The sequence below is a fragment of the Cygnus olor genome, chromosome 2 (genome assembly GCF_009769625.2).
Source record: "Cygnus olor isolate bCygOlo1 chromosome 2, bCygOlo1.pri.v2, whole genome shotgun sequence".
NCBI classification, from domain to species: Eukaryota; Metazoa; Chordata; class Aves; order Anseriformes; family Anatidae; genus Cygnus; species Cygnus olor.
Window position 1 is genome coordinate 31,167,338 of NC_049170.1, and position 14,056 is coordinate 31,181,393.

At 36.4% G+C, this 14,056-nt stretch overlaps 1 long non-coding RNA gene across 2 annotated transcripts in view; it reads right to left on the reverse strand.

Moving 5' to 3' along the window:
• Positions 1-13,376, reverse strand: part of LOC121065462 — a 53,621-nt gene extending 40,245 nt beyond the window's left edge. The window contains exon 1 of one of the 2 annotated variants that reach the window (XR_005817078.1): positions 12,913-13,375. This is a non-coding gene — a long non-coding RNA (uncharacterized LOC121065462). Of the gene's footprint in view, positions 1-12,912 lie in introns of both variants that reach the window. The other variant, XR_005817079.1, reaches the window with a different exon arrangement.
• Positions 13,377-14,056: the final 680 nt, after the last annotated feature.

Genomic DNA, 14,056 nt, shown 5'->3' on the forward strand with positions numbered 1-14,056 from the left:
ATCAGGTTGCTCAGGGCCCCATCCGTCCTGGCCTTGAACACCTGTGGTGGACAGAATCTACTGACTACTAAAAAGTTTCTGTCAAGTTTTAGTTTCTGAAATATGTGTGTTGCCTTTCAGCAGATTGAAGACTTTTATCAATGAAGGTGATCATTTCGTTTGATGATGAGGAATGACTGAAGGATATGGAATTGAGTAAAAGGATATGGAAGGATATGGAAATGAGTAAAAAAAAAATATATTAAGCAGCACATTTTAGCTCACACTTAAACCTATGGAGAAGTTATTACAGCACTGTACAGGGATCCATGGAATCTCCAGTTTAATTCTAACCACTTAGCTGCTAGATAACTTAGATTGCCTACGTTTCTTTATCTACAAAATAGGGCTCAGGATAGGATATTTTTATAAAGTGTTTTGAGATTTCAAAGTCAATATTATACATAAAGGTGAGTTATTTTTACTATAGACAAAGCCATTAGAGGAGAAATTTATTTTCTGCATAAATCAGTCACGGTTTGCCAAACCTGTAAGATTTTAAGATTTACCGTATATGGAAAAAGGCTCTATTTGCAAGCTGGTCTGAACAAGAATTCTTTTTCTGGTGTGTAATTTCTATTGTTCACTTCTATTTATTGTAAAGGAAATAGATCATATTGTACCAGGCGCAAAGGTGGTATTAGCTAGTAGGTGCCTTTGCTATTGAAGTAATAAATTACCAAGTTTTTATATCAGCTTTACTAAAGAGGTAACTGTGTTCATACACTGAACAAATGAAGCATTGTTTCAGAGAAGAGATTCTGATTCAGAAGGGATTCTAAATTTCATTGCACTGAAGTGATAAAAGAATCACTTTCTCTTCTGTACTACATGATAATATACAATTACACATAGAAAAAGCACACACAACTAGACATTCCCACCTGAAAGAGATAGAAATGGAACATCTATATTTATACCATCATAATCTTTCCACATTTCATCTTAAAATAAATGTTTCTGATGCTGTTGTATTTAGACCCCATAGCAATGAGACAGATGAAAAATTTTTTTTTTTGTATTGATTTGTTAAATTACATTGTCTACACATTTGCACACTGACTATGCTTCTTTTTTTCTCTCACTTTTTGGCCTATGTCATTTTATTTCCACGCAAAGAATTTGGCCCTTTGGTGCATTACAGAGAATCCAAGGGACTAACCTTTTAGTGTTGGGAAACAGCTAATGTTCCTGCCAGGGAGCTAAAGCTGGAGTATCCCTTTGTCATGGCCAAATTTATGACATGGATCAAAAACTATAAAAAGCTGTGTTGCATCCTGCCATTAAGGAGAATTAATATTTTCAGTGGTATGTTAACCAAAGTTTTTCCAGTGTCTCTCGTTAAAAGCAGATTGTTGACTTTTCATCCTGGTGTGCCAAACATTTTCACTGAAACCCTAACAAGACTTTCATCTTACAACCATTATTTCTTAATGGACTTGGATAGGGGTAGTGTATGGGAATGGATTTCCTTTTCAGCTCAGCGCAATGGCCCATCATTAGTGTGCTGGGTCTTGGAGAACCATTACACATGCAAACATTTAAAGTATTTCCAGGGTAACTACTTTTCTTTCCTGAAATGCAATTCATGTTTTATCTATTATATTTAAGCAACATTTGGTCACATTTCATGTTTCAAGTATCTCTAGTATGATCACTTCTCATTCTGCTGTATAGTAAAAGTCATAATGAGTGAGATCATGCACAAAAACATTTTTTTATGGACTGTATTTTGCAGAACTTTCCCCTCATCTTGGGCAATAAATCTGTCTCTAAAACCACGAACCCCAAATGCTGACCATTTGACAAGAATACTGTATGACGACATCACTTGCCACTTATTTCTTATTATTGAGTAGATTATTGCCTTCATACTCAGGAAAAAAAAAAAAAAAGAAAAAAAAATACTACTACTGTTTGCCCTTTCAGTGCTTCTGTTTTTAGTGATATTCTATTAATTCCTGTTTTCCTACTAGTAATGCCCTCATATCTGCCACTAAACAGCACTCATTTGCTTTGCAGGACTGTATTTTTTTTTTTCAAGCTGACAGCAGCAGTGTCAACTGCTTTCAAAAGTTGCCTATTCCTCCCATTAAGCCCTTTCATTCCTAATATGTACTTCTAAAGATTCCTTAACAATTACATATACAGATGGAGTTTTGGAAACTTTCAACCTTTGATGGTATTTTGAATCATGGCCCTATTGGCAGCAAATGAACTCAAAGTAACAACCCTGGAGTGTGATACCATCAGTTCTAAGAAGCTGTGTAATATTTATATGTCTTCATTCAGACTTTATATCAAATGTAACAGGCTTTGCAACCTTCATTAAGAAAAGCTGGCACCCAGAGGTTACCATATGTTCCTCTTTTTAGACTAGAGTTTAAGTGCAGATGTATATTTATTTTTCCACTCTACAGTCCTCCCTGAACTGTTCTTACTCCAAAGCTAATGAAACCATTGCTTTAATCCCCACTGGCCTTCAGGGTACATCATATGGTCCTTACTACTTCAGAATTCTTTTTAGTGTGCTTTCTTTTTCCTTATTTCTGCAGTATTTATAATGTCCCAGTTCAAGGGGTTTTATTTTTTCTATGGGCATCGGGGAAACTAAAACCTCAGTACCACACTGAAGGTGCAACTGAAGAGAAATCTGTCTATATCAGACACAGAAAAGCTCATTCCCCACCCTTTCCCACTTGCCTGGAATTCTCTCAATTAGCTGACCATCCAGGACAGCCTTCCTTTAATAACAGACTTGTTGGACATTTTTAAATTGGGCTGCTCACAGTTCTAAGCCAAAGATCCTTCTTGTAATCCAGCTATTGTTTATTTATACAGCATAGTTACTGAAGACATCTAAATTCTGAACCCAAGGTTATTACTTAAGGCTTTGTGATAGGCACTAGCCACCTTCCATATAGCAGAAGGATGTATCTGAAATTTCTATTATTAATCTTTCCGCATTGTAATATTTCAAAATTTACTTCAGGCCTGATCCAAATGCTGTTTGAATTAGTGAAAGCACCACAAATACAGTGGGCATTTTTTTTCTGATGAGGAACATATTCCAATTCATTTGAGCTATGGACTCTATCCCACTGCCTTGATTCAGACGAGTAACCTTTAGTCAGAATAGCAAATGTAGGACATGCTGGAGGCCTTAGGGTTATTGCTGAAAATAACGGCTACACATTTGGCCCAATTTTCTTCTTTCCTTTTATGCAGTGGATATTTTGCAAGAGATGAATGCCTCTGTGCTTGATACTAGTCTATAAGATTAAACTTTTATACTATATTTTATACATCGGCAAATCCCACTGAACTCATTCTATTTTATGCTTCTTCTTAGAGGAGACTATTATATGTAAGCTGAATCTCTTAACTATATCAAATCCAATATAAACACCCTCTTTATAAGACACACCTCACTCTAATGCTCAGTGTGGAACTCCTAGCAAAAATTATAAATGGAGTGCTTTGTTCAGGCATTTAACTCTTTCATTCCTAATATCAAATCACAATGCTTAAGCTGTTTTTATTTTGCACTTGAAAATAAATATAAAGGGAAGCCATAACTTAACCCATATGATGTGTTTGAGCAAATCTGGGAGAAGATTTTAACAAGAGACAAAAACTTAGGATGTGACCTAGCCAAAGTTTTGAGTTTTTTTAATCTCATTTTTTCAGAGGGGTGTAATGGGGAGCTGGGAAGTAATGGGGGGAAGGGGAACGTGCTAAAACTTTGCTAATTGTTGGAGAATTCAAACCTGTTTTCGTTTATTTGAAATTATTACATAATGGAAGTGGGACGCTATAATTCAACCCAAATGGACGACTTCAATAAGCGGGTGGAAATGATTCAGTACATTAAAGAGAAGCTGCTTCAATAACAAATCTTTATTATAATCAGGAGTGAAGTGGTTAATTTAAGTTTTTACTGAAAAACAGGCTGGCAAAAATGTTTCCAGGGATGTGGGGATTTTTTTTCCTTTTACTCAGTAGGGGTTTGGAGAGGAGGTTTGGAAGGGAAGGAGGGCTTCAGTTCCAGGATCCCCGCATTCCCACGAGTTCCATTAAGGAAGGGGGAAGGGCTTCCTGCTGAGGCAGCCATCTGCAGCTTTCTGTGAACAGCAGGAACCAAAGGCCTGGTAAAAGGAGAGTAAACCCAGGGTGACAATTTTGTCTGCATTCAAAGGCAAAATGTGGCTGATTTTTTTTATTAGTGGTATTATTACTATTACTATTATTATTAAGGAGGAGGGAGGGCTTCTCTGGCAGAATTAGCGGGACTATAATGGAATATTAATTATGAGTGAACAATAGCGTTGCAGGCAGAAAAGTGGCTAGCGCAAACACACCCTGACAGCCTCTCCTGGAATGCGCCGCCAACAGCAAGCTGGGATTGTCATCATCCAAGCTACTGTCGCTCTGCTGCAAACTATCTGGAGTCCATGGATGCATGTCTGAGGTCCCCTTAAGTTATTGCTTTCTAGGCTAGAGTAAATTAGACCTGGATTTTTGTAAAGTGCTGTCACTTAATACCTATTTTATTAAGGCTATTTTTATGCCCATAATTTGAGACTAACACATCTGTTATTTCCTCCACTGCCTGGCTTTGGTGAACATTGCCTATGGAAAGTAACAAAGAGTGACACTGGAAAAAATAACAAGGGTGTTTTAACTTCCAACATCTGGAGAAAACAATATTAAGGAAACAGGAACAAATAGGTACGGTAGCCTACAAAGCAAAAGTCCAATTTTTAACAACAGGGCATAGTTTATACAGCACTGTAGATTTTTATTATTTTAGTCTGGGCAATCTAATACAAAAAATAAGGTTGAAAAATCTCATTAAAGAAGCAGCAGTTCCAGTTCTTGTTTAGGTCATCCTAATGCCAAAACCCCAGGTACACAGGGAAAAAAAATGCATAAGTATATAAAGGTACTAATATCCCTTCCAGAAAAGGGTTTCAAAATTCCATCCCAAAAGCTTCCTGTTATGTAGTTTTCAATTAAGTTTTATCACTGCAACATATATGTCCCTGGCTGCTACCTACAGAGATGCAGAAAATTCTACTGTATCATATGAAACTTCAAAACTGAATTAAGTATTCCTGTGGAGTGATAAATAACAAGATTAAAACAGCGGTGGTAGTTTTCTAAGGAAAAAAAAAAAAAGAGAGAGAGAGAGACAAATATAAAACCTCTTAATATTTGTATTCACATGATTGAATATAACAAAATAGAAAATATATCAAGAAATATTTTAAGGAAAGAGATGTATTTACTATACAAATATCTATTTGGAAATACCACAATTCAATACCACTGTTTTTTTCTTTTTAAATTTGATAGATTTATTTTTACAATGTGCATTCCTAAACCCTCCCATTTGTTGTCTGAATTCCTGTTTGTGACCTTGGAATTCCAAATTTATGATGTCATCCTCTGCCTTTTTTTTTCCAAGGGCATTGTATTAGAAAATGAAAACAGTATGAAAATACTTCCCTATTCCTTCACACCCTCTCCTTTTCTCCTATTAATAAGCATAACCTTGGCATCAATTAAAGAGAGAGAGAGAAAAAAAAATACATTTTTCAATGGAAAGGTAACTTATACTTACCATACTCTGTAATCCAGAAGGCCTATCTTTGTTTCACAAACATTACAGGATGTGTATAGCAGCAGCTGATAATTGCTAGCTACTGTTTTGGTGTATGCACAAGATTTCTGCTTTCATTTAATATTTTCTTTTAAAGAAAACAGTACATAATACTGCTGAAGATTTTTTATTTTTTATTTTTTATCCATTTAACTCTCCAAAAGGAAGACTCTGTTTGCAGTTGCAAATGGTTGTTTTTTGCAGTTTTACTCATATGAAGACTACAGGTAAGTAAAACTGTTTCTCCTGCCAGTAATGAGAAGTAGATAAATGGTAGTTAATAACAGATGGTCCTAATGGCAGGACCATTTCTTATGACAGCAAAAGCAGGAGTCATTACACACCTAAAATAGTTGTGCTTTCAGTTCCCAGTACAAATAATACGTGCCCCAGGTCAGTAACACACCCCTGCATTTGAATAGATTGGCTTTCCATGCTAACAAGGCTAAAGGTATACCTGGGGGATTTTCTGAGAAGGTTCACTTCCTAGGTACATAAGAGTGACTCCAGGCATGGGTGAAAAAACTCCGTGTGCTCTACAAGCTGAATATCCTGGCCAGGCTGTGAAATGACATGTTGCAACATGGGTGAAATTCAGAGAGTCACAAGAAGCTACATTTAAAAATGATACCTGTTAAAAGCTTAGTGCAACAGGAAAGCTGACATAATGAATGCCAGCCTAGTATTTTAACAGATTTTACAATTGCTCAGTGCCTCACAGGATTAAGCTCAAAGTTACCTCTACAAATAGTATTTTAGGGTCATGAAGGAAATGCTAATTTTTCTAAAGAAACTTTGGGGCCCAAAACCACATAAATCAAATTTTAAAGTAAATAAATAAATAAATAAAATAATCTGCCTCAAATACCACCGAGACCACAATGTTTGTAGAGTGTTAAGAAGAATAAGAGAACCTTCTTCTATCTTTACATCATAAAATATTGTTTTCCTCATATCATATGAGGCTGTAAATCCCAATGCTGAAATCAAAGTGCTTCAGCAACATAGCTGTTGTACCATTTTATGGAGAAAAAAAAAATTAAAAAAAAATAATTAAAAAAAAGAAAACTACAACTTTGCCTTAATAACTTTACAGTTTAAAAGTTCAGGAGGCCAAAGTGATTATTCTGAGGCAATATGATTTTCCTACCTGTGCCCACTTCTAAGCCCCACAGCAGCTTCCACAGAGACGCTAGTCCTGACATGTTTCCCTTCTGGAAAAACGCCAGACACTCTCACAGAATTTCTAGATATTTAATGTCCACAGTGTGGATTGGACTAATACACAATGTGGATTGTTTCTTTATGTATGTTTATACCAACTTCTTCTATGATTGTTCTGTATCACTTAGTGCAGAAAACACTTTGTGCTTGAATACATTGAAACATAGCAGGCATTACTGATGAAAGATACATCTGTTTGAATAGCATCTAGTTTTTTTCAATTGGTTAATATTGTAATAGCTTTCACTATCAGAGGAATGGTCTACCTATGAGTAGCACCTCGGAACAACATGTGGGTACAGTATATGCATTCACAAAATGAGTAAAATTCAACACTGAATATATAGTTATCAAGAGACCTCTCTATCACTCAGTCCTCGACGTAAGGCTCCAGTGGGATTTGAAAAATGCATGGGCTCTTTTCCAACCCTGTGAGGTGAGTTATATCCAGTGAGACTGTAGATATGCCTGTGCAGACAGGTGCAGGCAGTTCCCTCAGTTCCTCTGTGTCTCTGATCCCAGTCTGCTGCAATCCAACTCCATTGCAGAGGCTACACAAACACGTTTAGATGAGAGGTAGGGTGTATTGGCTTGAGCACAGTCACACTTCAAACATACTAGCTAAGAATCTACCAACTAGTTCATGAAATGGATCTTTTGTACACAGAATGATGCTTAGAAATCAAATTGCAGAAAGTAATGATGTCTTTCTAAGTTTGTCATACAAATTTAAAAAAGAAAACATATATAGCAATACAAATAGCCTTAAAAATGTACCAAAATTGTTCAAAATTGAGTATCAGTGAGCACATTACAGTTTTGAAAAAAAAATCCAGTGAGCTTATTTTTAAAGATACACAGTCACACCCAGTCTTCACGGTAAAAGAAATAAGGTCAAGAGGCCAGTTTTTCTTTTAAATCCTGATATCCTTCCTCATGTATAATATGTGCCATAGAATGAAGTGGAAGAGGTAAATGGAGCAATGAACACCTAATAGCTTTACTGACAGTTTTTGTAGTACCAAAACAAACTACACTGTTTTTTTTACTTTTAATACTAGCAATTCACCAGCTGAAATACTGACCAATGACCCCCAGTTCAGTAAAGTACCTAAATATGTTTTCAAGCATTTTCTGAGTGTGTAAAGTAGAGCAAAAGCTTAGATTAAAGCGTATGCTGAATTACTTTGCTAAATTAGAACTTTACTCCACATAAACTGCAGTTGCAAAGCAAGCAATTACACTACAAATTATTCTGAAATTATTCCAAACGCTTATCACAGAAATCTAATTAATTCATAATACTGGAAAGTCAACAGGCAGACCAACATCTGTCAACTTGTGTTTGGAACAAGATATTGATTCCCAAGTGAAGCAGGCTTAAAATGTTATAGCAACATGATCTTGCATGATTTTTCAAAAACTTACAAGCAAGAGAAATACACCAGGGAATATGCCCAGGGAGCACTAGGCCATGCTTCTGAGTTTAAGAGTAGAACCCAGTGGAAATCAAAAAAAGAAAATCAGATACCTTTCAGTCCCCAAGGATCTCCCTATGAGTTTACAACCAGGGAGGTGAACCTCCACATCACCTTTGCTTCAGATTTGTCAGAAAGAAACTTTTCATTATTCTCTTCCCCATCACAGATATCACTCCTCTTCATTAACCAATATTCTGTTATGTCTAGTCATATCTGTATATTGGTAGTCATAATTTTAATATTAGTATTAATATTAATATTAATATTAATATTAATAATAATAATAATAATGAATAATGAATAATAATAAACTGTGTTGATTAGGAGAAGGCAGGAATAGGGTCAAAACCTCTTCAACTCCCCTTTGCTTTCCAATTTGACACCAATAGAAAGTGAAATAAGCTAAGGGAAAAGCCAGCAAAATTTTTCTGAGCTTCTCTTGGGCTCAGCAAACTAACCAAGGAGACTGTAAGAGCCGTGACATTTGAAGGAACTGTACAGTGCAAAAGGAACTGAAAATATTTACTAACCCAAAAGCTGTTGCCCACTAGTGTTCTCAACCAAGAGGCAATGACACCCTTCTCATGTTCCAATGGGATAACAACTCAGTTAAAAAATAAACCACGGGAAGGTAGGGGGTCATTGCTTCTGTGTTTGTATTAGACCTGGTTTCTCCTTAATTTTAACATATGAACCCCGAAAAAAAATATCCATTTCCTTTGTACCATGGGAAGAGGAGGTCTTTTAAAGCAGAACAAGTAATTGAAAAAAGTTATTTTCTGGCTTTAATAAGAAGTAAGCCAACATGATATAAAAAAGCCCTATGTATTGCAACACCTGTCACAACTTCAAAGAACGTAAAAGTGGCTATTGTGAAAATAACAGGTGTCTGCCTAGAGATGTAAAGTCCAATATGTGGCAGAAGCACAGCAACTCAAGTAATTGCTGTTCAAAAACACACCCAAAACCCCCTCAAAAGCAAAAAGATGAGAAAAGAGAGAGAAGAAAGAAGACGAGAGAGGAAAGAGGAGAGAGAAAGAAAGAGATATTAAGAGAAAGAGACATAAAGAGAGAAAGAGAGAGAAAGAAAGAGTAAGAGAGAGAGAAAGGGATGAGAGAGGAGATGAGAAGATGGAGAGAGAAAGAGAGAGAGAGAGCAGAGAAAGAGAAGAGAGCAAAGAGAGATGAGAAAGAGAAGAGAGAGAAGAAAAGAGAGAGAAAAGAGAGAGAAGAAGAGGAAGAAGAAAGAGAGAGAGAGAGAAAAACCCTATGATCCACAACAGTGGATATGATTAAACTGTCCATTTTCATATTATCTCATAAGTAATATATCATCAAAGTATGCAAAGAGATTCAAAATAGATTGGAACAGAACTGAGGTTGAGAAATCAGGCATTCAGGGCCAGGAAAGAGAGAAATGAAGATTACTGTTTAATTTTCTTCTTTAAAATATGGCCTTGCAAATGATGTTAGATAAATACAATACAAAGTGGATCATCAGGAAAAAAAAAAAAAAAAAGATAAAGCTTGCATGATCTCGGAGAGATATGATCTCAGAAAACTAAGTTTCCTTGTCAAAAAGGATTTAAAGCATCCCAAAGCCTCTAAACTGATAAATCTCTGATACAGTTCTGAAAACTGGGCAGAGCTGTCCAGTTAGTCCAAAAGAGAACATACTTAGTGACAAGAGCATTGATATTACAATTTTGTCCTAAAAACAAGTTGCACATTAACTGCAGTTTGCATAGGAGATGATACCTTAGAATATGCTGTGGATAACGGTATCATAGCTGAAATCCTAGGATGGCTCATTTATAATAATCTGTTCACAATTTCATATTTTTAGTGTTACTGTCTCTAAATCTCTGCTAAGGGCAGACGTTAAAATTTGGGGGTTAACAACATGAAATTTCATTTTCTTTTTAACTGCCCAAGAGGGACAGAGAGAGTAACATCCGTTTAGTAACCCACACTCCTCTGTGATGCTAACTGTGACATATGTAGCTGGCCCAGGGTTGTTACGAAGAAGTATGCTATTGAAGCATAGAAACGGACTGGATTGGTTTGAACATAGCAACAGACCTGGGTTGCAGGGTCGTCCCTCACTGCTACCCAGTTTTGCTTATTCAAGGATATTCATGGTCTGGGTCCCCTGAAGAACTGTCTTGATAACTCATATGAGCACCATATATGGTGTGTTTATCATCATGCTATTGTATATGAGAACAGAACATCACTTGCTTTATTGATAGGCAGATGTGTGTTTGATGTAAGGTTTTCAGGAGTGCTTAGGTAACATAGACATTTATTCTCATTTTTTAAAAATGCCTCAAATACCTGGGGAGCCTGTCTGATGGCCCAGCAAAGTCACTGAGATACTTTGGAGCCTTTTACCCTAGATTTTCAAAAATACCCATTCTTCATTGTAAGATTGAAAAGTGTGAGCCTGCTCAGCACATAAATAACTGTTTGCTTCCCACAAATAAGAAAACAGGAACATCATTTAGAACCAGTTCAAACCACCAAGATTATATCTCATAGAATCAAGGCAGTTTCTTATCATTTTTAATGAGACACCTTCTTCTCCTTTAGTACAACTCCTGAATCTCTTAACAGATCTCTCCTCAGTTATCAAATTCTTTGACCTGAAATTCTAAAATTTACACCTTACATGAATATTATCTCTTCAAACCGATGGATTCTTATTTGGCGCAAAATGGAGTGAGGGGCATTCATTACTTTGTTGTGTTCTGCAGGAGGTACAATGCAGATTTCCAGCTAGATAAACTCGAGAAGAAAACCCTCTGAAGCTATCACAACCCTGTCAGATGCTTTGCTACTTTGCTCTGTGCAGCTTAGAGCAACTTCCATTTTAGACTGCTTTCTACTGAATAGACAGTTTCAGATGTTCTCAGGATGAGAACTTAAGGCTGTACCTAATTAATCATGTTAGTTTTGTCCCAAATGTTTAACTGCCAACAACAACAAACAAGACAGTTATGAAATCTGAGTGAAGGTAGATTGAATATTATCATTACTCTGCAGCACTGATGGGAATTCTAAAACTAGATTTGTATTAAGGATTTATTTTAACTTATTTAGAATGTCAAACTTTATAAGAGCAAAAAGAGAACAGACAACAGCATATTTTTTAAGCAACAGTGGTTAAAACCTCTCTGCCTGCTTCAAAATCCCCAATCAATGTTTTCCTTTAAAGTTATGTTCCATGATTCAGGCTCTTGAGAATTTAAGTTCTTTGCTTCTTTGCCTGGCTTAGCCAGCTCAGTCAGGTCTTTGTCAGCAACTGGGAAGCATTGCAAGTGCGTAGCTACATGTTCATTAAGAACCAAACTGTGGTACACTTATTCATGATGAGCAGGAATTTATTCTCCCCTTATTAGTTTTAATAGGAGACCATTAAGAGAAAATGCTGCAAAAGCCCAGCATTTGGTTGAGAAATTGATATATTTTCCAAGTATCAAACAGGATTGGAGTCTGCAAAATGTAACTCCAAAACAAAAGTTTCAGGTTTCATTGCAGTAGCCAAGAAGGTAACATTTCCTGATCTCGAGAGGAATTCTCTGCATCATATGCAGCTTTAACTTTTACCTAACAATACACTAGAAATTGTACAATATTCCAATCTCAATGAAAACAACAAACAAAAAAACGAACAAAAAAGTTGTCATGACAAGGGGATATCTGAGGACTAGCTCTCTTCCCAGCAGAGAAATAGCTTTCTTAATTCTATTTTACTCCAGTAATGACTTCCTAACAATCTTCTCTCTATATTTCTCTTGTGTGTATAAAAAGGAAGATAAAGAGGTGTGTTTTACAGAAAAATCATTTGACCCAGGTTCCTACATGACACAGACTCCCTGAGAACCTCCCTAGAAGTGAAACACAGGGAGGAAACAGGTGTGGGAATGAGCCACGCACACATTTCCCTCAACAGTAGCCACAGCAGCTGAACCCCACTCCTGCAGAAGCAATGTCTACAATAACATCAGATAGAGTTACAGTAGAATAACAACTGCACAAGGTACCTTCTAAAAAATGAGAGTAGATGAAGGTGAAGAAATGTTTACCTAGAAAAGAGACAGTTAGAAAGAGAAAAAAAATAAAAGCCCACAGAACCAAGGAATAGCACTGGAGAGTAAAATTATTCAAAAATTGATATATAGTTCTGAATGCAAAGTACTTCTCTCTAATGCAGAACATTTTTCATGTTACATATTTGTTAGTCCTCACAGAGTTGCTAAACTCTGACTTAGTTGTATTCACCAGTGGATTATAGAATGCTTCAAGGATCTTTGATTCGTTGTATACTTCTATAGCATCTATCAAAAGGGAGTCTTGTTTCCTGGGTCACAAATAGTGACAAGAATCCACTGACAGCTTTACCTGCTGTCGCTGATCCCTAGTGTTTCATTACTACATCATAAACTGAAGAGATTCACTTCTATATTTCATAAAGGTTATAGCCAGTCTAAAAATACTCACCCACAGCTTTCTCTTTTGTTGGAGACTGAAACAATGTACAGTATGATCACTTTCTAGCTACTCTAATCATTCTATGAAGTTTCCATTTTTGACCCCAAGTTTTTGTTAGTGACAGTGTTCTTGTCCACCATGTTTCTACAAGCATTATGTGTATGCATAATCTTCACCTTTTATTTAAAATCATTCTAACCTACAAAACGTAACTGCTAGAAAATCTGTGTTCTTTCTATATTTTGCTTTGCTGAGATCCTCCTGGACACGTGCTGCCGGTTTTTAAATTGGAAGGAAAATGGACCTTCTACAAAGATGGTAGTTTCTAATCCTTACCAAATTAACTGGCCTAACTGTGCAATATTCTCTGCATTGCAGTATTCACTCCCATCATGATATCCGTCACCCACCCTCTTCCTTCCTCCACAGACTCTCAGAAGATTCACACTATATCCATTTCCAACTCTCCTCTCAGATTCCCAGGCAAATGCCAATCAAAGCTTCCTTTGTTGGTGATATGTACATTCCTCCATGAGCTATAAAGGGTAAGAATTTCCCAACTTTCTACAGACTATCATAGGCACGTGCAATATTATTGTCCCATGGTTTATCTTACCATACCCCAGAGAAATCTCATCATCCTGTTTTCTTTATATGGACTACAGATGTCTTAGCCAAGCTTCCTCACCACTGAGTCACTGACCAGAATTGTTTACGTCTTCATAATGAGTCACCTTCAGGATTTGGCTCATTGTCAATAAATGGGCTGACGGCTTCAGCTAGTCTCTCTTTTGTCTCATTCTCCTTCATCTTGTCAAAGTAACTGTACCTGTTGGGAGTATGAATGTAAAATGGCTCCCTCCTAATTTTCCTTTTGCTTTCTTTATGCCACTTCATGTAGACTGATGTCACTTTCTATCTCTAGATTGACTGCTGTTCCAAAACTTTGACTTTCATGTTGTTCCAAGTTCCTGTGCCATAGGAAATCCAATTCAGATTTCTTTTTTGCATCCAAGAATATCAGTTGACATTCAAAAGTGATATATCTTTGGTCAGATGTCAAACTATACTTAATATGTCTTTCATCCTCCTCATTTATAAATAAGAATATTGTGAATATTGCAAATGTCTAGAATGCTTTAGAAGTCATGTT